General features: G+C 50.7%; 1 long non-coding RNA gene across 1 annotated transcript; it reads right to left on the reverse strand.

Annotated features, from left to right (window-relative positions):
• Positions 1-11,119: 11,119 nt before the first annotated feature.
• Positions 11,120-12,894, reverse strand: LOC123383109. The gene is made up of 2 exons (XR_006592496.1): positions 12,452-12,894; positions 11,120-11,491 (listed from the first exon to the last, which is right to left on the reverse strand). It is a non-coding gene; the product is annotated as an uncharacterized LOC123383109 (long non-coding RNA).
• Positions 12,895-24,483: the final 11,589 nt, after the last annotated feature.

The raw sequence follows: 24,483 nt of genomic DNA on the forward strand, positions 1-24,483 counted from the left end.
CAAGAATCCTGCTAAATAAGTTTAGCGAGAATCCCCCCCCCCCCCCCGCCCCCTTGAGATCTGATCTCCCTGGCCTGCCTTCAGCTTGGATCCTGTTAAGTCTGTTTGGTAAGAATGGCCCTGCCCTTGATGTGTCCTCTTAGTAATGTTCCTTATCCTGCCCCCTCACTCTGCTCACTGGCTGTAAACTCCTACTTCTCCTGGTCTTGGGCGGTGAGCCCCATCGTTCTTTCCTATTGTGAAAGTCTTGACACCTATCGCAATAGTCCTGAGTAAGTCTTCATTACCATTGTGACAAGTGTCAGGATAAGTTTTTCTTTACCTTAGCTGCTGTGAAGGTGAAATACTTTGTGCTGTGGAAGCGAATGAATGGGGGAATCTGACCTTATCAGGGAAGTCAAGGAAGGCCTATGGGAGGAAATGGTGCTTAGATCTTAGATCCTAAGGCAGGATAGAAGCTGAACCTTAAGAATCTCCCAAAACTTGGAAATAACGCGAGAGGATGGTGGCCTGACCTTTCAGTGCCAAACTGGAACATTGCGGAAAAGGCTCTCTAGAGCCAGATACCAAGTCTGACCTACTATTCACTGTTGACCAAAGCCGAAGCTGTGTGAGGTTAGAAGCTTTCATTGCTAGGTCGTGAATGACTTTTTGTCTTAGCAGAGATGCAAACATTTCCGTCCCCTCGAAAACACAGCCTAACAGGTTACAGCTGTATAGCCCCGGAGGACGTTAACTTGCTCTGTATCTAACTTCACAAACTTATTGTAACATTCCTTTCCTGAGAGAGCATATACACGTCTGTTGCACAAATGCTCTTGGAATCGGTTTTACCATCCTGCTGGGTTCCTCATTAGTGAGGAAAAGAACTTTAAGCACGTGTTCAGTATAGATTTGTACGGAAGTCATGCTTTTAATGATTTAAACATCATTTAAGACATCACTCGGGCAGGGGTGGGTAGAGGATGTCAGAGAAGCATGGTCGGTACTGAGTTACTGGGGACCCAGGACCTGGCCTTCGAGGACTCTGAGAAAACTTGGGAAAATGGAGGAGGTGGTAACTGTGTTCTTGGAGTTGCCGGACTTGTGAGTTGAAAAGTACATCACTGGGGCACCTGGGAGGCTCCGCTGGTTAAATGTCCCACTCTTGATTTCAGCTCAGCCACGAACTCACGCTTTGTGGGATAGAGCCCCGCGTGGGGCTGTGTGCTGACAGCACGGAGCTTCTTGGGATTCTGCCTCCCTCTCTCTCTGCCCCTCCCCTGCTTAAGCTTTCTCTCTTTTATAAATAAATAAACATTTTTTAAAATTTTTTTTTAACGTTTATTTATTTTTGAGACAGAGAGAGACAGAGCATGAATGGGGGAGGGGCAGAGAGAGAGGGAGACACAGAATCGGAAGCAGGCTCCAGGCTCTGAGCCATCAGCCCAGAGCCCAAGGCGGGGCTCGAACTCATGGACCATGAGATTGTGACCTGAGCTGAAGTCAGATGTTTAACCAACTGAGCCACCCAGGAGCCCCTTCCTTTCTTTTCTAACTTTACATTTCTTTAAAAAAAATTTTAGGGGCGCCTGGGTGGCGCAGTCGGTTAAGCGTCCGACTTCAGCCAGGTCACGATCTCGCGGTCCGTGAGTTCGAGCCCCGCGTCAGGCTCTGGGCTGATGGCTCAGAGCCTGGAGCCTGTTTCCGATTCTGTGTCTCCCTCTCTCTCTGCCCCTCCCCCGTTCATGCTCTGTCTCTCTCTGTCCCAAAAATAAATAAACCTTGAAAAAAAAAATTTAAAAAAAATTTTTAAATGTTTATTTTATTATTATTATTATTATTATTTTTTTTTGAGAGAGAGAGCGTGAGTGGGGAAGGGACAGAGAGAGAAGGAGACACAGAATCGGAAGCAGGCTCCAGGCTCTGAGCCATCAGCCCAGAGCCCGACGCGGGGCTCGAAATCACGGACCGCGAGATCGTAACCTGAGTTGAAGTCGGACGCTTAACCGACTGAGCCACCCAGGCGCCCCAACATTTTTTAAAAAGTATGTTACTAGGGGCGCCTGGGTGGCGCAGTCAGTTAAGCGTCCGACTTCAGCCAGGTCACGATCTCGCGGTCCGGGAGTTCGAGCCCCGCGTCAGGCTCTGGGCTGATGGCTCAGAGCCTGGAGCCTGTTTCCGATTCTGTGTCTCCCTCTCTCTCTGCCCCTCCCCCGTTCATGCTCTGTCTCTCTCTGTCCCAAAAATAAATAAACGTTGAAAAAAAAAATTTTAAAAAAAAAAAAAAAAAAAAAAAAGTATGTTACTAAACAGCGAGGTGACACTTTGCGAGGGCCACGCTGTCTCCCACTCGGCCATTCCTTTTTTTATTTGCTGTTTCTGTTAGTTACGCATTTTCTCTCCCCGCCCCCCCCCCCACCCCACCCCCGTTTGACAGCCTCCGTGTTGGCCTTGGGTCGCCTTTCTCCCTTTCCTTCTTTGGCTACTTCTCAGCTCCTCAGTTCCATCAATGCTTCCTCCAGCGGGTCTCTGGGAACTGCCCCTTCCTCCCTGTCCCCGTGGTCACCACCCACTCCAGGTGCCTGGAGCCATGAGGACTTACTGCCAGATCCTCATGATTCTTCCAGTTTCCAGGCTCTTCCCTCTCCAATGCGTTTCTCATTATATTTTTGCCAGATTCATCCTTTTCTTTTTCTTTTTCTTTAAATAAAAATACCGCTTTCCCTTGTCCCATCCTGTTTGAAATTCTCCGGTGCATCTGCAGTTGGAACTCAGATTCATTTCTGGCCTTTCAGAAGCTTTAGGCAGAAAAGGCCGAGTGAGGGGCTGACTGCTTGTATCTTCTCCTTCCGGGAATCCTCAGGATGTCGCTCCCCCTCCCCCTCCCCCTCCCCCTCCCCCTCCCCCTCCCCCTCCCCCTCCAGGTTTCCCCAGCCAGTGGGCTCTAAGCGTAGCTCCCCGAGCCGTGAGACCCACCCGTGATTTTTGGTGCAGCCAGTGTGGGTGGCCTGTCCTTAAGGTCTGACCCGCTCCCACAGCTGCTGATGGATGGAAGCGACTGGACCAATCCGGTCCTCTCCTGGGAGCCCAGCTGCGGCCAGGACGGTCCAGGAGAGTCAGCAAGGGGCGGGGATGAGTCACCCGATCTGCACTGGAGTGACAGCCGTAGGGACAAGATGACAGCAGTGCCGGAGCCACACTCTGTCCTCTTGGTGTCCCAACCGTGTCTTTTGGTTTTCTGTATTCTGAGGCGTGGCCGTCTGGGGCCTTGCACACCCTGCAGGGACCGCCCTTCCCACGGTGAGGCCCAGAGCTTCTAAACAGCTCACCCAGGACTGCGCTTTCCGAAGACGAACCAGCCCCCACCCCCGCTCTCTCCTCTCTCTGCTCGCGAACACCCTGGGCCCCTATCCACCTCCACTCACCGCCCCAGCGCCAGGGAGCCGAGATGACTGCCTGCTGAAGTTCCTCCCTCAAGCCAATCCTCAGCTTGCTTACCCTGCCTCACCCGTTCCTTCTCACATACAGGCTTCTCCACAGCGAAGGCTCTTACCCCCAGTTCTCCCCTCCTCCTCCCTCCCGGCGCCCCCACCAGCCCCGCTGCGTCCCTGCGTGGCCCTGGGTGGCGTATTATGCCCCCTTCTCTTGGGAACTCTGAGTAACAAACCGTCTTTGCAGTAACAATCATCTTCTGACTGGCTGGCCTTGCAGACCTCAAGGTTTCTATTCATATGCTATGTTTTCAGACCCTCGATTTCCACAACACGCTCCTGTGTCTAGGGAGCTTGGTGGTGTGGCCGGCCCTGCGTTTCTTTGAAGCAGGACCATGGGCGCTTCCTCACCTCTCATATCTTGGATTCAACCCCCTTCACTTGAGGTAATTGGGGGGGGCTCTCTTCCTTGCAATCAAAAAAAAAAAGAGGCAACTATAGTGAAACTCAACGGATGAACATAGGGGAAGGGAAGGAAAAATAAGGTATAAATAGAGAGGGACGCAAACCATAAGACACTCTTGAATCCAGAGAACCAACACGGTTGCTGGAGGGGAGGTGGGTAGGGGGGATGGGCTGGATGGTGGATGGGCATTAAGGAGGGCCCTTTTTGGGACGAGCACTGGGTGTCCGATGTAAGAGGTGAATCACTGGGCTCTACTCCTGAAGCCAAGACTCCACTGTAGGTCAACTAACTTAAATTTAACAAAACAAAACAAAACAAAACCCTGCCACACACACACACACACACACACACACACACACACAAGCCAACTACAGGGAATCCAGATGTGACCTGTACTTACTTCTCCCACCTTCCCTGCTGTGTTTCTCAGACCCTTTAGCTTCAGCCACACGTGACAGCTTTTTACTCAGAAATGTTCCTGTCTCCTGAACCTTGCTCCCGAACCAAGCTCTTCCTGCATGGACACCCTCCCTCCTGCCTCCGTCGTAGGCTCTTTTGGCTAATCTACTCCTCCCCCAAGTTCCAGTGTGAATCTCACTTCTCCTCTGAGGCTTACATGACTCCGCCACCATAGCAACCGTGCCTCTCTCTGGACACCTGCATCATCTGCTGCTGGGGACGTTTCTGGGACAGGCTCTGCCACCTTACATCCTTCAGGATTCGCCTCTCAGTATTCAGGAGCGATGTCTCCCGGAGCCTTCACATTCTCTTGGTCCGGGGACCGAATGTTTGGTTTCGCGTGACGAGAGGACGAACTGATGCCGAATGCGTCCTCAGCATCGTCCTTGTCACGGAGCTGGGGCATACAATCTGCAGATGTGACATCTTGGGTTGCCCTGCCCGAGCCAGGGGCTGGCCAGGAGGGGAAGCCAGAGATCTACTCACCTCTCTGTCTCGGCTTAACCCCTTCTGGGAGGGGAGGTCTGCCGGCCTCCAGCTCTTCTGAATGGGTACCTACATTCATTTCCCGATACAGGCTTCCCCCGCTCTCTGAAAGTAGACAGTTCCTATGACATCTTCTGTAAGCCGAAATAGCGTAAAGCAAAGACACAATCGCCATTAATTTATAGGGAAAAGAAAATGTGAGCACTCTCAGTCCCCCCCGAAAAAACCCCTCTGAGGCTTTCCTGATATCTTAGGACACAGCTTGCCAGTGGATGCACAGAATAACTCCAGAGAAAGCACAGGTGCCCCTCGACACAGTTCAAAGCTGGGGCGGCTTGAGGCCGAGATGCTGCGTGTTCTTCCCGGGGATGGAGCTTGGGGGGCGCCGCTCTCGCCTCTTGGGGTCCCCGCTGCCTCTATAAGGTTCACGGCAAACATGCCGAATGCTGGTTTTGCCTCCGCCTTTTTTCGTAAAAGCAAAACTTCTCTGGTTTCTTGTGGTTAGCGAAACAGGGACTCTTGTAAGGTCTTTCCGGAAAGGCAGGCGGCTTAGCACGAACTTCCGAAAAGCGAGGGACCCCTGTCCTTCCCGATCCTGGGGAAGATCTCACTTTGTTTCCCTGCCAGGCCTGGAAGGGAAGGTATGCTACAACTTAAAGCGACGGGAGAGGACCGGGAGAGGGGGCCGGCCCCTGGTCGGACACAGAGGACTATTTCCTGTGTGGAGGCTGGCGCTGGGGTGGGAGGCTTGGAAAGCAAACTGGTGTTTCACAGTTTGGTCTTGGGCTGACTTGTTTATAATAAAAACATTTGGTTTGACTTCCCCAGAATCCAAGCCATGATGTAAATGCTGTAGCGTTCAGGCCGCATTCCTTTTAGTCTCCAGAGAAGTTCTTTTCAGCAAAGGATGAGGGTGGGAACAAATAGTTCCTGGGACCGTCTCCAGTCTGAAACATTGCATTTAGAGTTCGGGCCGTGCAAATAATTCACATACTAAAATTCAAGTTCTAAATAAACCTCGTAAATGACAGGCAAATTATTTGTGTCCGAGTAATGGACAGTGTCTCTTTAAATGTTTTTTTCCATTCCTCATGCATGCTGTAATCAGCAGACGGCCCTACATCCCCCCCCCCCCCCCCCCGTAAACAGACCCTTCTAATAGCTAATATCCTGCAGTGACCAAAGCCATTAGAAGGATTAGGCCATTACTATCCTGTCCAGCAAACACATAATGCTCACGAGGATTGCCTTTTTTTTTCCCTTTGGTTGTTGTTTTTATGGATGAATCGGGGCCCAATGGTCGGTTAAAAAATCAAAACGAGGAGGGCAGAGGGTTATGGCCATTTTCTCCAAGGACACCTCCCAAACAGCATTAGGATTTGAGATTCCTTTGTCAGAATGATGGCAGATGTCAGCTTTGTGACTAGAGCGAGCTCTGAGCATACGCAGACAGTACGCAGACCTCTGTCCCTCGTTACCATCGTGTCTAATACTCGCTTTCCCCGGCACCGTGCGTCTGTCCCTTTTCTCTGCCTGTTCCCACAGCCCTGTTTGTGCTGGAAAAGACAAACCACCAGCCCAACCCAGCCCAAGGCCACGTCGCAGGGCTCGGGAATGTTCTGAAACACTGCCACCCAGTGGCACTTCCCAGGCATTACAGCACACCAGCAAGGGAGCCGGGAACCCAGTGTCCTACGCGGAAGGGTAAAGAGGGAGACGGGTGTGCAAGCTGGGCATCGACGGTGAGGCCAGCCGCAGAGAAGCACCTGTATGGCACAAGGACAGGTAGCTGGTTTGGGACGGGCTAAATAGGACAGGTGACAGAAACCCGGAGAAAGGCGGCTGGATTATAAAGAGGAGGATAAAGAAGGTAATGGCATAGTCCGTCTGGGCAGTCCTTTCTAGATGGAAGAAACACACAGTTTCTGTAAGAGAGAGCAGGAGAAAGATGACGGGAAGATGAGTCAATGGCACTCTTTTTGGAGTCGCCGCAGTTTGGATGACTCAGTCTCACATGTCTGGATTCTTAAGGATCCTTGGGCTCTACTGATTTGGGGGATGCCACTGGACCGGAAGGGGCTACACTGGGCCTCTGGATCTCCTTTCCGCCCTAACGTTGTGTGGCTTTATTATCCGAAACGCTGAATGAGCAAGCAATACAGAAAGGCAACAGGGTAAGCTGTGGGCAATCCTTAAGTCATCTGCGTTTGACTTCCAGATGCTGTAGAGGAGGGCATAAAAGACATACCCATTTTCAGCCCCTGGAGGTTCGGTGCTGGGACAGTAGGCCCGTGGGACGTGCGTGATTCTCAGAAAGAACCTGCGGTCTCACCTTCCAGCATCAGCAGAGAAGGGCCAGCTCCCTGGGATCTGGAACCTTCCAGCACTTTCCTGTGGGGGTGGGGTGCGGTGTGGGGGGGTGTTGAGAGGAAATCGGCACAGAAGGGAGGTTGTGCCCCCATTAAAATTGAAGTTAAACCAGAAGCTAATGGGTTAGTAATTGAATAGGTCAGCCTTTCCAGTAATATTTTTCGTTTTTAAAAGAGGCAAGTTATTCCAAAGAAATTAGATTCTGCGGGCTGCAATGTAAGAATCCAGGCAGGCGGTAAGTGACTCCTCCTCCAATCTTACCTGCTGGTTCCTGTCCTACCTCCATCACCAGTATTTGTTGGGAAACAGCCTATGTGATCACGATTTTAAAGACCGCTAGACTCACTTTCCTAGCCAAGGTCTAAGAGATTTGGGTTCAGGCTCCACTTGAAGAAACCCGGGCTGTACGTCCCCCCAGCATTTAGGGTGTGATGGTTTCTGCTTATCTAAAGTGCTCACATTGCAAATATGAGCAGCGGAGCTGGGGATTTACATTCTGTCTTGATGGGAATTTGAACTGAAATACTCTGCCCACTGCCACTTTATAAGCTGGGAATCATCAAGCTAGCTACAAATACCTCGAGGGGTCCTTGCAGTTTGCTCAACATAAATCAGCAAAATGACAGGCAATTGACTTTGAAGACAGCTCTCACATGGCTGAGTGGCTGGAGCCACTGGAAGCAGATGAAGGCATTTTCCTGTAAACATGATTGTGATTAGCACCAGAGTAAACAGCCGATTGGGCTCGATCTGTCAGACTCCAGCCTGCTCTGGATTTTTCGCGAGGCGGAAATCAACAGGCGACTCCGTCGCGACGGAGTCGGCCATTCTGAGAAGTGAGTTTGTATTTCTACACCTGGTAAGCGCTTCTGATCTCCTCAGAAGGTTGGGCGGGAAGACACCTTGATCCGGCTCTGCTTTCGTGGAGACGGTGGGCGTCGGGCCCTCCCAGCACAGAAGCGGTTCAGCTGGCCGTGTGTGCTCCAGTGCCGTCTAACAAAGTTTGGCACAGCCCAGATTTTGGCTACGTGGCCAGGTGCACGTTGGCAAGGCCGACCTTACCCGTGGCATCTGAGGTTGTCACCCCTGCATGCTAACGAGGCCAGGAAGGTAACACCAGTAGCTAAGCTGGCCGGGGCGTGCGGGCCCTGTCCAAGGAGACAAGCTGGCCTTGCTCCACCAGGGGCTGATGCCAACTGGGACAGAGAGCCCAGGGTTGTCATACCAACTGATCTTTCTGGAGAAACCGGAGATTGGGATTTTCATGAAACACTACGCGTGCCAAATCAAATACGTGTGCGGGCCAAAAGCAACGGCGGGGACACAGCAGCAGCGTGACCCTCGTTTTGGATTCTTCCAAACTCATTCCACCTATCCTTGGTCTCCGAGCCACTGGAAAGGATTTCCCGAAACGGTGAGGGAGAGCTTTCGTGGACACCCTCAGCAAGGGAGTGCAGAGTCTACTGGCTCTCCAGATCTGGAAAGGACTTTTCTTTTTTTTTTTTTTTTTTTTTTTAAATTTTTTTTTCAACGTTTTTATTTATTTTTGGGACAGAGAGAGACAGAGCATGAATGGGGGAGGGACAGAGAGAGAGGGAGACACAGAATCGGAAACAGGCTCCAGGCTCCGAGCCATCAGCCCAGAGCCTGACGCGGGGCTCGAACTCACGGACCGGGAGATCGTGACCTGGCTGAAGTCGGACGCTTAACCGACTGCGCCACCCAGGCGCCCCTGGAAAGGACTTTTCAATACCTAGCTTAGATCTTTCATGCGGCAGCTTGGACCACTTCTTTTTATTCGCAGTCAGCGGGAACTCAGAGGGACTGTTGGTCATCGCCGGAATAATCTTCCCACAAGAATTATAAACTCGGGTAGCATTTGGTGGAAGAAAGCGTCGCCGAAGGCTCTGGAATCCCATTCCCTCAAAGGCTCGAGGGGTGTCGCTCTGGTGAGCCCGGGCCTGGTCTCCGAATGGCTTTGAACCTCAGTTTTCTCCCTTACGGAATGGCTTCTTTTTTCCTCACGGGTCCTCGACTGTGCACAGCAGCCTGTGGCTGAGTCGGGGAGGCGTGTGCCTCTCTTCCGGGTTCAGCTCATCTGAGTGTGGTTCTCAAGGCCACCACTCACCGCTTGTGGGATTTGGGGCTCCTTGGGTAGTCTTTCCGACCCTTGCCGCTCTCATCGTTAAGATAGGGGTTAAACGAGTGTTTCCTCTAGAGTGTGGTGGGGATGGTTCTGTGTGCCCAGCTCAGGCCCTGGCATGTGGTAGTTTGGAAGGTGCAATTCGGGGGACGGGCTGGGCACAGTGATGATGATGGGAAGGAGGGTCCGGGGTGACTCCAGGTGTCTGGGTGACTGGGTGCACGGGGGCCCAGTTCAAGACAGGTGATCCCAGACGAAGAACAGGGTACTCGTAAAGACAGGTGTTCTGTTTCATTCACTACATACCGAATTTCAGTCGCCTTAAAACTTTGAGGTCCGGAGGTCCAGCCGGAAGTCGCTGTGTGTGTTTGGACTCCTGGCCAGAGAGTTTCTGCCTGGAAGCATTAGTGGTAACTGAACGTGGGTGAGGTTGCCCAGAGGGAGGGTAGTGTCAGGGGACAAGGGACCACAAGAGGACTGCGACCTGAACCCGGAGGTTCAGCGGTGAGATGGGCCAGGGAGAAAGGTGAGGTGACGCATCAAGGGAGGCGGAGGGAGGAACCCGCCGAACGGGGAGGATGCCGTTAGGCTAGGCGCTGCTCGAGGTTGTGGACAAGAACGCCGTATGAAGTCACGTCGGGGAAATCCTTAGGGAGCAGGGAACAGTGACAGCGGAGGACTGGCGAATCCACACGGCGCGTGCCCCCGGGAGCAGGTGGGGCTCTGTGGAGTCGGGGGCTTGCCTTTTGTCTCTGGCTAGTGCACTCCAGGCTGGCGTCTGCCCGCTCGCTGCTGAGGTTCTGGTGCCTTCGACGGGAAGGAAAGCGCCAGGCTGCTGTCTCCCAGGGGGGCAGTGGCGCTCGTCTCTGCCTGTTTCATGCCAACAGCACAGGCTACAGAGAGTGGGGAAGAGGGAGTGGGGGAAGCCCCCAGTACCGGGAGGAGAGCCACAGTCTTGGCATCACGGCACGGTGCTCCTTGAAAGTGAGGGGACCAGAGAAGGGGCCCAGGAGGCAGAAGCATGGTGGGTGCTAAGGGACCCTGGCAGATGGATGGAGGGAAATGAGACAGGAAATCCTGGAAAATGAAGACAGAGATGTATCAGAGGGGAAACATCACTGTGTCCTAGGGGCCTGAAAGGGAAGGGCACCCCCAGGTAGCGCTGGGGGGCGCAGGTGGTCACCGAAGGCTGGCGAGCACGTGCCTGGAGCCCTGAGCCTGCTCTCGGCCATGCCCTTCCTCCCTGGGGAAGCAGTCAGCAGGCATCCCGCTGTCCCCCAAACCCCGGTGCCTGTTTGTGGGCCCTGAGCACAGGGATGGGGACATGGGGCAGGGCCACGTGGTAGGACCCAACGGCGCCAGGGACAGCCAGCCCCGTCCTTCCCAGGCTGCAGGGAGGCCCCAGCCAGGGATGCATCTGCTTCTCACTCCCCGCGGCTCCCTTTGAACTGCAACCCTGCAAAGCACAGGCAGCAATAAAACCGCAAAGGAAGCAGGGGCCGCGGCCAAGGGCAGGGGACAGGCCTGTGGCTCTTCTTCCCAGGCTGGCCTGGGACCTCGGGAGCTGCCGCCTGTGTTTTACGCCTTCGGTCTCCCTTTTCCCACATAAAACTGCTCAAGACCCACGTCAGTTCCAAGTTCCAGCACGGAAAATATAGCAGCACACAATATGTTGTTTTGGCAGAAAGCTATGAATTTTAGTATGGAATGTCTGTCACGGGGGCCCATCCAATTAACTCACTTGTCGAGAAATCAGAATAAATAGTTGAGAGGAGACGTCTGCGGCTTCTGCTCAGACCTTTATTTCTTATTTGTTTTCCTGCCTAAGCAGGTCTGCAGTCACCAGCATGTAGATTTAGGGTTGAGGAGGAAGGAAGACACAGCTTCCAGGGAAGGAAGGGGGTCGTTTCCCTGCATTTTGGACTCGAATTCTGGTCGTAGGAAAGTGTTGTGGAGGCAAACCTGGCATGTTCCCTTCGAGTCTCAGGCTCGGTGCTTTTGTTCAGTCTGAGACAAGGCTCAGCCCCAGAAGCTTCTCTCCATCCTTAGGCTTTTCCACTGCGGCTGGCGGGCGTGGCTGCGTCCATCCATCCAGTGGACAGCCCAGCCTGACATGGCTGTCCCCAGAGCCAGCCGCGATGCCTCAGGCAAGCCCTGTGACAAGGGAGGGCCACGGCATGAGTGGCAACGCCCCCCCCAAGTTGGGGCGCTGACGTGGGCCCTGGAACAAGAGGACGCTGCGGCATCAGTGAGGCCCATAAGAAAGACGCATCCCCGGGGACACCTGGGTGGCTCAGTCGGTTGAGCATCTGACTTTGGCTCAGGTCATGATCTCGCGATTTGTGGGTTCGAGCCCCATGTCGGGCTCTGTGGTGACAGCTCAGAGCCTGGAGCCTGCTTCCGACTCTGTGTCTCCCCCTCTCTCTGCCCCTCCCCCACTCATTCTCTGTCTCTCTCTCTTTCTCAAAAATAAATAAACGTTAAAAAAAAATTAACAAAGAAAGAAAGACGCACCCTGAATGTGTGGCAGGGGGGTTTCCTCAGGAAGATCCTGGTCATGCCCACGTTTCTCCTGCCCAGATTCCCCGGGGGAGGCACAGGCCGCAGCCCTGGGCAGGGCGCTTTCCCAGGACCCCCGATTCCCCGGGCTGCTCTCAGGGGTGTTCGGCAGATAAAACTCTGGGCAGAGGACAAGTCCCTACTTTGAGCTTTTTTCTGTGGCTCTCTGCCTTTACATCCTTGGTCAGGTGGCGGGGGTGGGGCCCCAGGCCGGCTTCCCCGGGGCCTGCATTCAGGAGTTCTGCAGGAGCCCAGTGTGAGAGCTCACACAGCCAGAGGGACTGTTGGGGGGGTGGGGGGTGGCGGGCAGTAAACTCCAGACGCCCAGGAAAACACCTGGCCCATGGCGCCTGCCTACCCGCACACGTTCCCCAGCACTGTGCTTCTGGTAGCCTCCTTCCCCAGCCTCTGAGACCCAGCCCTCCCCACTCCCAGCCTCCCGGGCAACCTCGACAACCTCTCCTTTCCAGCCTTTGCACTCCCGGGGGGGGTTGACATCAATATCTCTCCAGCAGTGGTGGGAGAGCCCGCTCCAAAGCCAAAGTGTTTTCCGACCTTTGCTCTCCGGAGCAAGTGTCCCTAATAACGAGGACCTGGAAGGAGGAAAGGCCATTCTGGGGGCCCGGCCACAGCCCGGATTCCACATCCAGGGCCTTCAGTCAGGAGTCAAAGGCTCATTCTTCAAGGGCTGCAGTCTAACTTTGTCTTTGTGCTCGGGTGCTGCTTCCATTTCAAAGGCTTCGCCAGCGAATCGCGTGAGTCATTCCTGGAACCTTCAGGAGTCTCCATGGTGACGGGCTTGAGTGGGCCGGAGGGAAGCCAGCATTCACTCCAGTTTGCAACAAGTTCCTCTCTTCTGATTTTTTTTTTTTTTTCCCTTTTCAATAGAGACTAGGGCTGAGGCTTTAGCTTTTTTGTTTTTTAAGCAAATCACAAAATGGAAACTCCCTAAGCTCCTTTTCTATTTTATCCAAACAACATTCTGTATAAATACATTGTCTAGCCTTTACCTGTCTCTGTTGAGACCATGAAAACAAAGCAAGACGAAAACTATGCATTTGGGGTTTTTGTTTTTTGGGTTTTTTTTTTTTTAATTTTGGCAAGTGTTTGGAGAAGACATCCTATTTTCTTGTTTACCTCGGTGAAAAGGCTCCGGGTTGTCATCTGGAACAGAGATGCTCACGGCATCAGCCCAGGAGGGTAGAAGGCCTCACTAGCCTACCGTCACACGCAGCAGAAGTCTACCAGGAGTCTGAAAATATTGTGCGGTCACGATCCATGGAGACGCGAATGTTCTTATCACCCCCAGTGCGCTCCCCGTGCACAGAGAGGTTCTTCACTGTGTAATGTTCAGGGAACAGCACAGTCGTCTGGGCACGTCACACAATGAGCGTTACCACGTCCCTTTTGGTCACGAGAATCCGCGTAGGAATCTAGCAGGAGGTTTTCAAGTGGGACTAAATCTTAAAATCTGTCACCAGCGTGATGAGCATCGACGGACATAAGTACATTTGTATGTGATCTTTTGAGGGTACCGATCCTGTGTCATAGTCATGTGGCACCCAAATGTTCCCATGTCTGGGGGAGGAAATGAGTTTATAAAACATTACGGCCTGAGTTCTGCTGGGCTCCGCGATCCCCTCGGGCTGCAGCAGGATGTTTAGCCTCCTGAACCTTTACCTGCAGATTTCTGGGTGTCTGCAGGGGCATCTCGTGCGTGCTCTGCTCTGCAGGGGTCAGCCATTCTCCACTGGTGGCTATGAAACCGCTCAGTGTGCCAACCCTTTGCGGGGTGCTGGGCGGAGGGATGGAGAATGCCTTTCTCTGCTGTGTTAGTCCCTCCTGGGACCCCCAAAGCAAGGCTATATGGTGTACCAGCCTTTCGATTGCTGCTCACATCTTCTGTCATTGTCTCAGACCTAGCCTTGGCCACCACCACCCCTCCCCCCAGGTAAAAGCCACACCTTTGTACCCGGAAAGGTTATTCTTCTCTGACAACAGAGGCTTTTCCAGTGGGTCCTGCTCTTCCTCTGGGTTCTTAGGACACAAGTCCTAACTTCTGGGGGGGGGGGGGGCAGTCACAGAGCCTTTGGAAAAGGTGATAAAAGCCTGGAAACCTCTCACGGCAAACTACATGCACACACGCCAGCATTTCAGAGACAAACTCAGAAGCTTATGGACCTTGGAAGCCAATGCCTGGGCCTCTGGGTAAGAATCCTGCTAGACAAGGACTTTCTTGCAAGAATTTTCCTAGTACTGCTTTCCCAACACTTTGATCCGGTCCAACTCGCCAATGTGTCAGACATACCCGGTCAAGGCTGAAGCCCCTCAGGGGGTACAGCCCATGCCCACCACAGCATGCACATTACTCATCAAATCCTTCAACCCACCAATACAGATGGTGTGTGCATTAGCTTCCTGTGGCTGCTGTAACAGGTTGCCACAAACTCGGTCGCTTAAAACAACAGAAATTTCTTCTCCCACAGTTGTGGAGGCCGGAGATCCAAAATGAAGGTGTTTCTCTTTCTCTTCTCCCTGTGCGTCTCTTATAAAGACACTTGTCATTGAACTTAGGGACCACACAGCTAATCCAGGATGAACTCATCTAAAAGATCCTTCATTTTATTACATCTGGCAAGACCCTTTTTCCAAATAAAATCATAATCGCAGTTTCCAGGGATTAGGCTGTGGACGTATCTTTTCCCCAAAAGATACTATCACCTCAGCCCACTACAGTATTTCTCATGTATGTCTCAGGAGCTAATAGTACCTACCACACAGTCAAGAGTTCAGTAGACATTCGTGTATTTTTGTTTGAGGGCTTGGAACAGAGACTTGCACCCAGGCGCTCTGTCCACTCGATTCTGAATAAAGGCGGTATGTGTCTGCAATAAACTCAATGTCTTCAGCATTCCTCCACTATGAAAGTAGCTCCCCCGCTAATTAGAGTAAATAGTTTCTTGCTTTCCCTCAGGAATTTGTTACAGTAGTTTATGCCGTTTTTCAACTTATCACATTTTACGTATGCAAGAGTTCTCTAAGAGTGAAACAAGTATGTTTGAAGGTTTCTTCTTTCAACCCCACCGTGAGGTCTTTTCAGACCGTCAGCATCTGCAAATGACTTGGATTTGATTTATGAGATAACCTTGTAGGTAGATGTGTCCTAATATTTATCAGGATAAAAAGATGTGCATTTCTGAGTACAACCGTATATTTTTATGTAGGCGATCTTATTTCTGTCATATGGCATTTCACTGACACCTGATACTCACTTCCAAATGTTCATTTATACTATACGTGTACAAAGGAAATGCCATGCTTTTTCTCTCTTTAAAAATATAGCTGGATGTGACGCCCCTAATAGAAAGTAAATGAATATAATCAGATTTCCCCCACTCTGGAGTGCAGATTTTGAGCCTTCATATTAAAATGTACCACGCCGTCTCTCCAACCTCCCTATCTGGAATGATTTTATTTGACAAGGTTAAAAGTGGCAACGAGAAGTCTGGCTTTGCCAGCAGGAACTTTTTAAAACAACCTCTCCCTGTGTATATAATTCACACGGTACATACCTTGCAATTTCGTGCAGCTAGTCATATTTTATTTATGAAATGTTTGGAAGCTGGAATCCAAAATTAGGGAAGGTCCAAACTCCTTATTCCCTATTCATAGTGTAAATTAGTTCAAGTTGCTTTATTTTCATTGTTTTCTTTCCATATTCTTAAAAAAAATTTTTTTTTTCATGTTTATTCATTTTTTGCGAGAGAGAAACAGAGCGTGAGTGGGAGAGGGGCAGAGAAAGTGGGAGACACAGAATCAGAAGCAGTCTCCAGGCTCCAGGCTCCGGGCTCCAGGTTCCAGTCTCCAGGCTCTGAGCTGTCATCACAGGGCCCGACACGGGGCTCACACTCATGAACCAGGAGATCATGACCTGGCCAAGTTCGGACGCTTAATCGGCTGAGCCACCCCGAAGCCCCATCTTTCCATATTCTTTTAAATGTAAGGCTTCGGCAGGGGAGGGCAGGACACTTTATTAATAATATTTATCATTATTTGTCCATTTTCCAACAAACAAAACCCACCGAACAATCCCAAGAGAGCCAGAGAAAAAGCGGGCTCGCTCTCTCAATGCTCAGCACATACCTGGCACATTGGGGAAAGGCGGAAACACACAAGCTGAACATGTAGCCAAATTCGCTGACCCAACCCAGGCAAGTTTAAATGGGAGCGCGCAGAGCCAGACTTGAAGTCAGAGATGCGTTAACATCAGGCCTTTCAACTTCACCGAGTAATAAAAACCAGCAACAACACAGCATCAATCAACTAAATAAGACTCCCCTAAAAGAGTCTGCACTCGCCCCTGGGGGAGCCCTGCAGACAGATTCCACTTCCAAGTTGAAAGGAGGGCTAGAAGGGCTCTATCCCCCACCCTACCTCCCTGCACTCAGAGCTCTCTGTTCTGCAAACACTTTGCAATTTACTCTCTTTCCTGAAAGTATGTTAGCCCATGGATACAAATAGGCTGATTCCTCCGCGGAAACTCGCTGGCTGGTCTACCGGGGAGCTAGTCAGTCTCATTGTTTCGAAGTCCGATGTGTTTGATTTTCAAACTCCCTGACAACTCGACCTGGTTTTAATTAAGTGCTTTGAATTCAGTTATTTTAAACTCAAAAGTGTGCCTGGATAAAGATTAGGATGATCAGTTTGTGTCCGAGTGTGTTTTCAACCTGTGGTAAGCTTTCTCCTTGCTAGAAATGGCTGTGTATAGAGGGTTTTTATTTGTTTGTTTTGTTTTGTGTTTAATCAAAGGGGCTGGCTTTCCCTGCATATCTTTGTGATAGACACCGGCTGGGGTTATTCTGTGAAAAATTGGGCCCGGAGCAAGTGGGGGGGGGGGTGCGGGGAGGAACAAGTGATTCTGGCTTTCAAAACTCACTGTGCTTGCAAATTGTTTGGAAGCACAAATGTCCATGATCCCACCTTCCGCATAAGCCTTAGCTAGCATTGTGATGCAGGCTTTTAAAGACGTAACTTCTTAAGCATCTTCAATACACCTAAGTGCTGGGCCCTCCCTGTTGGTTCTTTCAATCGGCCAGGTATAGGATAGCTGCATCATTTACTGTCCATGCAAGGACCCTCTTGAGGGTGGACAGAGGTACTAAGTGGATGGGATGCTAGGACAGCAGGTATAAACCAGGACGTCCTGCTGAACAAGCACCTAGGTTCCCCCAGGCAGATGGAGTTCTTCTGCCCTCTGGGCCAATTACCAAGGGTTTTTCAGTGACCCTGAGTATGCTGGAAATGTCGCCAGCTTCACCTGCCGATGGTTCTCATAAATCCTGGCATCTTTTCTTTTGGAATCATCTCTTCTTTGTCCGTGGGACACCAATCCCAGCAACTCACTATTTCTGGACCCTAGAGCACTTTTGTCACAAAGTTGTTGTTGTTTTTTTTTTTTTTTTTCTACCTACGATGCTCCTGTCTTTCCCACGTCCGTCCACGGAGATCCTAGTGACTATACAAGACCCAGTTCAATGGTGCCTCTTCTGTGAAGAAGGAGCGGGTGGGGAGCCTTTTTGTCACCTAAGCTCGCACAGGGCTGTGTTTGTGTCCTTCTTGGGGCACTTGCTTTCTTTTATGTGTAGTATCATGTTCATTGCTGAACTGAGAGGAGGGACCAGGCCCAAAGCCTGGACTCCACAGCACTCCTTTGGTCTTGAGCCCTTGTTTCAAGTACTTCTCACGTCTTACTTGAATTTTGGTGTTTTGGGTGGGTTCTTTTCTAAAGTGTGACGAGAAACAAAGATTGAAAGCTTTGCTGCATCTGACATTTGCAGGGAACAGGCTCACACTATTGTTGGATTTGAATGCTGGCCTCTCCACTTAAGAGCTGTGCAATCTCGGCCGCCTGCGTGGCTCAGTCGCTTAAGCATCTGACTTCGGCTCAGGTCGTGATCTCACGGTCCATGAGTTCGAGCCCCGCGTCGGGCTCTGGGCGGACAGCTCGGAGCCTGGAGCCTGCTTCGGATTCTGTGTCTCCCTCTCTCTCTGCCCCTCCCCTGCTCGCGATCCGTCTCTCAAAAATAAATAAAACATTAAAAAAAAAAAAAAAGAGCTGTGCACTCTTGCGCAAGTCGCTTAACTTCTCTGCGCCTAAAAAAATGGGGATAATAATAGTCCCTATTTCCTAGGGTTGTTATGAAGACCGGGTCCTCACTGAACACGGCACAGTAATAGTACATACTCAATATCTTAGCCTTTGTCATTCTTCGGGCTGCACTTCCTGTTTCTGGAGCCTTTATTTGCATTTTTGAACTGCGCTGTAGCCAAAAGAAAACCAAGAGCTATCGGTGCATGTAACGTGGTGAGGCCTAATGTCCACCTACGCGTCAGGCGGTGCCAGCGATGTCTCCTGGAAGGCCACTGCCTCCATGAACCCCAAGGACACTTGACAGACAGGAGGATGAAAATGAGCGTTGGTCACTGCAACGCAGTGAAAATTCCTCTTGAACATGAAGAACAGATGGGCTGCCCCTGCCCCCTCACCATGAGAGATCAGGGTCTCCACACATCTGTGTCCTCATCTGTGAAACAGGAATCCTAATGGCACCCCCCTCGTGTGGCCGAAGCAAAGATCAAATGAGCTCATACGTGGAGAGCATTTCGCCAATTCCTGGGTATAGATTTCCTGTTCTCAGCATCTGTCCCGGAGCACGAGTTGAGTGTTGTTGAGGGAGGCGTGTTGGGCGTCCTGGAGACGGTCCGCTCGTATTTCCTTCAACTGCGGGAAACCTTGCGGTTAGCTCCACCAGCGGAAATTCAACAACAATCTGAGAACTCAGGGGCCCCTCTTTTTACTAGAAACCCTGGTGGGGAGACCCCGCTCCCCGCTCCCCGCCCCCCCCCCCCCCCCCCCCCGTCTGTGAGCTTCTGGTGCAGGAAGGCCAACACCAACAGCTGGAAGAACAATTAGGCTGATACAGACACCAGAGTGACCATTAGCAACAGAAATGGTGGCAAATTAAGGCCATTAAGTCACAAGCTGGAAAGAGACCAGAAATCTTTATTAATCGCCAAGAAGAGGACATGACTTTCCAGAGACCCTGACAGGAGAAAGGAGGTCAGAACACCCACGGTCTTTCTGGGTGGAGGCCAGTGGGTTTGCATGAGTGCATGAGCATGATGATTGCATCCTGCATTCTAGAATGACTCACCCCGGCCAGGGGGGAGCATGAGAACTAAGGCTTACACACAGCAGACTTCACAGCCCCGGGGAAAGAAGTTCGTTCATTTCCAGGAGCATTTGCACCTAGCTCGCACATCTGGTTTGTTCGGGGACTCCACAAGGAAAGTCATTCCACAAAATTTTCTTGCCATTTTGCACCAATAATTAGCATTTTTTTTTTAATGTTTATTTATTTGGCGGGGAGGGGAGAAGAGAGAGAGGGAGAGGGAGAATCCCTAGCAGGCTCTGCCTGACGTGGGGCTCCATCCCATGAAACGTAAGATCGTGACCTGAGCAGAAATCAAGAGTCGGTCGGGACGCTCAGCCGACTGAGCCACTCAGGTGCCCCAGCATTTTCCCTTTAGCTTTATCCTTATTCATGCCTACTCTTTCCTCGGCGCCGCTCATGGAAGGGGCGCGAAGGTGGTTTGCATTCTGATACAGCGCACGCGTTCTCAGAGTCCGCACGGCAGAGCTAGCCTCAGTTAATTTTCACTCAGATCTTAACCTTCTCCGCTTGCTTCACTCGGACTCTGGATTTTAAGCAGAAATAATGGTTTGTGACTTTAAGCAGGGCACCGGCTGCTTCCCCACCCTTTCCCCTGTGGTTTCGTGAACCACACAGTCCCATTCTGCAATATCCTTATTTCTGAATTTCCAACTTCTTTCCCATCAGGGAGATGACTAATGCTAAAAGCCATGTATTACAGCGAGGTTTACTAGGAACGCCAAATGCTCATTTGAGACATCCTTTCAAATGGTAACAGCTGTCCTTGCAGCCAAGGTGACATTTATTAAAAAAAAAAAAAAAAAAAAAAAAAAGAAGTCCCAGCTTGGCCCCCACCTCTCTTCAGTTCTGTCCCCTCTACCTCCCTGAGGTTGTAATGAGAAAGATTTCAGAAATGAGCACACTGGTGCAGAACCACCCAGTGGCGCTCCGTGGGAGGCATGTCCTTGGGGTGGGCTTACGATAAACCCCTCTGTGGCAGGAGCTGTCCCCATCCCCATTTTTCAGGCTGGGAAAAGTTGATTCCAAAAGGCAGCATAAGGAAGGGCTGCCATGGCGGTGGGGAGGGGAGGGGGGGAGGAGCAATTTCTTCAGCGTTCTCCAGATCTTTCCAACCAGGCTTTCCTTGGTGCCGCCACTTCCTCTGGACATCCTGGCGGGAGCTCAGGCTTTGGGTGCCTCGGAGGAGGCCAAGGAACGGAAGCTCTGAAGGCTGGTAGAAGAGTGTACCCAGTGTTCCCAGCCCCCACCCACCCACCCACCCAGTTGTGCAGGAACAGTGTTCCCAGCCCCCATCCACCCACTCAGCCCACCAGACACTCCCGTGAGAGCCAAGCCCAGTCACTGCCCGTGCCCTCCTCCAAAGAATGAGAAACCTAGTGGGGTAGACGCTTGGTCCAGCTACAGGAATAAACACTGGAGGGAGAGGAGAGGAAAGAGGCAAGGGGGCTGGGTGTTTGGACGAGCTTCGGGTACAGTCGTGGGGTGAGAAGCTGTGGGGTGGGCGGAAATACATCAGGATACTTCCCTGAGGTATGCTGTGGATGATGCCCATGGGTCCCCTTTGGTTTTGGGGAAAATGAGTACAAGATTGGAGTCATTTTGAAATTGCTTTGGGTTGCGGGTCCAGGCTGGGTGAAGATCGCACGTGGGAGCAGATGGCAGAACTGCTCGTCTCAGTAGGGCAAGCCTGGGGAAGATTTTCTATTTCCTGGGCACTGGAGTACAAGAACACCCACGGAAGAAGAGCCGAAGGCTGAGGGCGACCCCCCAGGTTCGGGGTGAACGGCGATAGAGCTAGTGAGGGGGCGGCATTGGCTTATGTGCAGACATATTTGCCGTGAACTTCCCATTCTTCTGCAAGGGGAGCTGGGGGCCTGGTCACCTGGCCAGCGGGCTGTGGGGTGGGTCCCTTCAGTGCCCTGTGTCCTCTGGTTGTCTCTGCTGCCGGCATTTGGAGGTGATAGAGGACAATGAAGAGAAGGCTAAGGTTTCATGTCCTTTTTATAACCAACGTTTGTTGCTGGCACCTTTCTTTTGGAAAAAAGACACTGATTCATGACTGAACAATCCCTCTGCGCAGAGAAAAAAAAAAAACACCCTTGGAGTCTCTTAGTGGATTTCTGTTTAAAGTAATGGACGGCTTCCATAGGCTATTCAGAAAATGGCTGAGAGAAATCAGAGCAACAGAGTTGATGTTTTTATTTCTGTCTCTTTCTCCCCGCAGATGAGTTTGAAATTCTTGCTCTGGGCCATATGGAGTGGATATTCCAGAAGGAAATTATATACTGCTCTCTGTTTCTACTCAACTGCTTTCCACTTTGTCAAGTGGACCCTTTGAAGCAGCCCTCTCCTTACCTCACATTCTGACATGAATAATTGTTTAATTGCCTCTCAGTCTACACAAGATAAGGAACCGTGTCTCGAAATTGTGTAATTCTCTTAACTAAACAATAGCGGAACCACCCAGAGCAGTTTTCAAAGACAGAAAAGAATTTCTTACATATGTTAAGCATTTTATTATTTTCGAAGTGCGTTGCTCTGTAGTATTTTTTAAATTGGATAATGCAGACGAAGCCCTGTGTAAATTGCATCATATAACAAACGAGTACGATTTATAACAATTATTGATTTGATTTTCCATGCACGAAACTGAGGCTCAGGGCGGGGAGGGGCAGCCCCGAATCATGACAGTTGCTCGGGGCCCGGACAGCTGTCTGTCTCCTTATTCCCCTGTGCTCTCTCTTCTGTGTCAGGTGGCCTTACCCAGAGAAGGCCAAGGGCGACCTTGGACCCAAACCAGAGGCTTCCCAGAGGGGGTGGGGCTTAGAGTGGAGCCCACGGGTGTGTTTCCTGACCTGGGTTACCTCACACTGTCCCCCCTGTCTCCCTCACAGGCTTCGGGCACACACTTGCCTTGTTCTCTTGTTCAGCTGCTGCTAATCACTCTTCAGCAGAGCCTTTCCCTCAGGCTGGGACCCAGGAGTTGTTACATTCCCTAGGTTTTCAAAAATACGGGTTGCTTTATCTTAAAAAAAAAAAAAGTGTCCCTAAAATAAGCTCACAACCCATTTCCATGTTTTAAAAAAGCTGCTAGCAATTCCTGATGGTAGGCTATTATCTTGATCTTTAAGTGCGTGGGCAGCTGGCCTGGGGCAGCCCCGCTGGGGGGCTGAAATCACAGCCAGTAAAGCTGAAGCACCCATCTTCTCCCACCCACCACCAAGATGGAGCCCAGGAAGCCCCAACACCAGCTAACTGGGTGGGGGGGGTGCGGGGTAGCCTGAGCAAAGGGGCTCCGTGCAGGTGGTGGGGGCGACCAGAGAGGGTTTCCTGTGCATCGGAGGACACAATCCAAAGGGTGCCAAGGTAACCGTTGGACTCTGAGACGATATTTGCAAAGAATATGGCTACCAAGGGATTTATAACCAGGATATGTGAAGAACTTTTACAACTCAACAGCAACAAAAGAAAACCTCCATAAAAAACGGGCAAAGGACGTGAACAGACATTTCTCCAGAAAAGACATACATACAGGTGGCCAACATGCATGTAAAAAGGGACTCAACCTCACTAATCAGGGAAATGCAAACCAAAACCACAGTGAGATCGCACTTCACCTCCGTTCATGTGGCTATCATAAAAAAACACCCCACCCCTCCCAATAAGCCAGAGCATAACAAGTGTTCGGGAGGATAAGGAGAAACTGGAGTCTTTGTGCGCTGCTGGTGGGACTGTAAAATGGTCCAGCTGCCGTGGAAAACAAGATGGCGGTTCCTCGAACGATTAAACAGTTACCACATGATCCAGCAACTCTATTTCTGAGTATATACGCAAAAGGATTGAAAGCAGGAACTCGAACCAATACTTGGATACCGATGTTCTCAGTAGCATGATTCACAGTAGCTAAAAGGTGGAGACAACCCAAATGTCCATTGTTGATGAATGGGTAAATAGAATGTGGTACATCCCTACAATGGAATATTACCTAGCTTTGAAAAGGAAGGAACTTCTGTCCTGTGCTGCAACATAGATTAACCTTATAAACATCTATCAAGTGAAATCAGCCAGACGCAAAAAGGCAAATGCTGTATGGTTTCACTCATATGAGGTATCTCAAGGAGTCAAATTAATAGAGACAGTAAGTAATCCCTATTGCCAGGGATTTGGCGGGGGGGGGGGGATGGGGAGTTGTGTTTAATGGGAACAGAGTTTCAGTTTGGGATGGTGGAAAAGTTCTGGAGATGGATGGCGGTGACGGCGACACACGAGCACGAATGTACCGAAGGCCACTGAATCGCACACTTAAAAATGGTTACATGGTCAATTTTATGTTATGGTTGTTTTCCCCAAATTAAAAACTCATAAAGACTGGTTATGGTTAAAATGGAAGTTTTATGTTCTGTATATTTCACTGCAGCTTTGTAAAAGTTGTTAAAAAGTTAACAGAGAGAGAGAAAGAGACAGAGAGAGGCTTTCCAGGTAAAGGTTGAGTTGAGAACTGGTGGGGAGAGAGGGAGGCAATGAGGTGTTCTCCATCGAGGAGAGTTCACCCCTGCAGTGTGTGAGGACGCCTTGAGGACCCTTCCCAGCAGATGCTTGGTCTGAAGAGGTCAAAGGAGCAGGTGTCTGGCCCCTTCCCCATGACCATCTATCCAATGGATGATCCCTTCTGCCTCATCATGGATGGCAGAGAGGACAGACAGTGCCTATTAGGGGATGGTCAGGGCCACTCCCTAGACTGACTTTGTTCATCAGAGGGTAAGTGAAGACACACACTGTGGACAGAGAGTTGGTCGCGGGGACATTGGCCAGAGGTAACATAGAGCAGAAACTTGCCCCCTATCCCTTTTTCTTTTTAACAACTCCTGGTTGATTTTTCTTCTGGTTGGACTACATCTTTGGGTAATTCTTTCAGATAAGTCTGTGGGTAGGACACTTTCTCAGCTCTCATACATCCCCAAATTTCTTACTTTTGCCCTCACACTGGAAAGATAGCTTGATAGGTTGGTTGCATAGAGAATTCTAGAACAAGGTCACTTTTCCTCAGAATTTCATGAAGTTACTACCCCATTGTATTCTTGTTCTGGGTGCTGCTGATGAAGTGTGATGTCAGACTGTTTCACATTCTGAAGCACATGATCTGCTTTTTCTCTGGAAGATTCTAGCAGTTTTTCTTTATGCTTAATATTCTGACGTTTTACTCCAATGTCATAGGGGTGGATTTGTTTCATTTTGTTTTTAAGTCTATCCTGTTTTCGGGTACCTGGGTGGTGGCTCACTCAGCTGAGCATCTGATTCCTGATTTCAACTCAGGTCATGATCCCAGGGTCGTGGGGTCAAACCCCAAGTCTG

The sequence above is a fragment of the Felis catus genome, chromosome A1, assembly GCF_018350175.1.
Source record: "Felis catus isolate Fca126 chromosome A1, F.catus_Fca126_mat1.0, whole genome shotgun sequence".
NCBI lineage: Eukaryota > Metazoa > Chordata > Mammalia > Carnivora > Felidae > Felis > Felis catus.